This window comes from Apium graveolens, chromosome 11, assembly GCF_009905375.1.
Source record: "Apium graveolens cultivar Ventura chromosome 11, ASM990537v1, whole genome shotgun sequence".
Lineage (NCBI taxonomy): Eukaryota > Viridiplantae > Streptophyta > Magnoliopsida > Apiales > Apiaceae > Apium > Apium graveolens.
In genome coordinates this window covers 18,064,332-18,066,850 of record NC_133657.1, presented here as the reverse complement: position 1 = coordinate 18,066,850, position 2,519 = coordinate 18,064,332, and positions in this window count along the sequence as shown.

Genomic DNA, 2,519 nt, shown 5'->3' with positions numbered 1-2,519 from the left:
CATTTTAATTCCATAAATATTGCGATTATCTTTAAAATTGATTTTATAATTTTATAATTTCAATAATTATTTTTAGGATTTTGCAAAATTCAGAAATCAATATTTCACTAATTATTTATCGTTAAATGATTTTCTGATTGTGTTTATTTGTAAATTCCATATTTAATTCCCGAATTCCTCAAAATTCACGAAATTCATATTTTATCAAGTTTATAATATTCTGAGAATTTTAAAATTATTTTGGAAATTTTTGGGATTAATTTCACCCGCGTGTTATTTCGTTTAACTGTTAAAAAGCGGGTATAAAGTGCACATTAAAATTGTTTTAAAATTTCGAAAATTATGTTTTTAATTATTTAGGGATATTTTTGATATTTTAAGACTAGTTTGGATTTAGTTCGATATGTTTTCAATCGCATTTTATTTCTTTAAAATATAAATTCGGGATAAATTCCGGTCCCTGGGTATTCAGGGATACGTGTTAACAACTTATAATAAGAAGTTAACACGTATCCAATTTTGCAGGACATGTGTTGGCTGCTGCTAACTCACAAACACACACATCAGGCATCACAGTCTTGTCTCTCTCTGGTCTCGCCCCTCTCTTTCGTTTCCCTCCTCCCTCCCCCGGTTTTCTTCCCTTTATTGCTTCCAGTCGCCGCTTTTCTCAATTTTTCCGATCCCAGTCGAGTTTCGCCAGGACAGAAGTCAGCGTAAAAGCTACTTAGGGGTTCCGAAAGCATTGCAAGGAAGTACCCTGACCATTCTTTTATGGTTCAGTATATATGAATAACTAATGTTTTAATCTCGTAAAGGAACAGAAACGTTTTAAGTTACGTATCCCCTGTAGTTATAAATCACTATTTTCAACTTATTTTGGGGAAAAGTAACTTTGAAAAGTACCTATCTCGAATGAAATGATTTACGAGCTAGATTTTTATATGTATGCTGTTAAAATGAATGGTTTTGAAATGAGATAGGTACAAGTGTTTTGAAAACTGGATAAAACGATCAGATATGGGATACATAGGGGTCAGAGTAGGCCTATTGAGGCGGCGTAAGAGGCTAATTCTGTTGCGCGGAAATTATAACCGGTTAGTCCAGCAGGTTAGAGACCTAGCTAGTCTCTGAGTTCCGGAACAGGTAAATGGGATGGCAGTTAGAGTCGTCTGGTGTTGATACCCTGATCAGCTATCTTCACATATCCGTACATATCTGATTTGGATTTGTGATTCCCGTAAGGGTATAAGTACTTGATACAGTGGTTTTATAAATGTGAATAGCATGCTAAAATTGGACTCTGGTACTTACACATTACACTATTACGTTTGTTTTATTAAAAGCATGCTAGTCAGTTATGTTAAATATATTTGTGATGTCATGTCTAATCTGATTTGTTAAGTTTCAAGGCTTATTATCAGAATATCAGAACTTAACTAGAAATCAAAACTTACTGAAGACAGGAAGTTATCAGAACTTAAGGCATCAGAACTTATATGAGGACTTAAGTGCGGATATACTTCAAGGATGAAAAGCGGATGATTTACAGGAGAGGATCTGGATTAAACAAGTAAAGATGTGCATAAAGAATTGGACAGCTATAGGACTGCAGTAGATAATCTCTGATTGATATATTCTAGGAAACAGAATCATTATCATATCAATTTGTAGTTATCTTGTAACTTTGTAGCATATAAACATAAATTAAGGTTTACACTATGAGTGTTATCATTCTCGAGAATATTATTCATTGTAACCCTAACAGCTCTTAGTGATATCATACATCACTGAGAGAGTAGATTAAACCTACTGTAACAGAGTTTGATATATTGAATAAACTTGTTTTCTGTTACATACTTGTGTTTATAATCGAATTGATTATAGATACTATATTCAACCCCCTTCTATAGTATCATTGAGGCCTAACAAGTTATATCCAGTTTTCTCAGTTTTTCATTATAGAATGTTGTTCGCATGATTACAGCTCTGTTCCTATCATTGTTTACATTACTGTTTTATCTTGTTATTCATATGTTGGTACTGTTGAGCGATTATGCTCACCCTTACAACCTATTATATATATATCATAGATGCCTGGAAGACCAATCAGACCTTGGCAGAACCGTGTTTCAGCCCCTTAAGGACCCGGCTCCTCAGAAGTAGTTAGTATCAGGCCACGTGCAGTCTGATGAGTTGATGAATAAGTTAGATTGTGTCAGACTTTTAAATAAATGGGTTGTAATAATCTTGAGCTTGGATCACACTTGAACCTGGATCAGATCTTGGTTCGGGGTCGAGTTAGTTTATTTTAATAATAATCTTGTTGTTTATATTTTTGGTAAATGTATTGGTGACGTCAACTCCTGACCTCGGAGTTGAGGCCATCACAACTATGGTATGCAAGTAGACAGAATTCCTATTTTCTGTGATAACACAAGTGCAATTGCCATTACTAAAAATCCAGTACAACATTCAACATTCATTAGGGAATATGTAGTGAGTGGTACTGTGGAACTTCA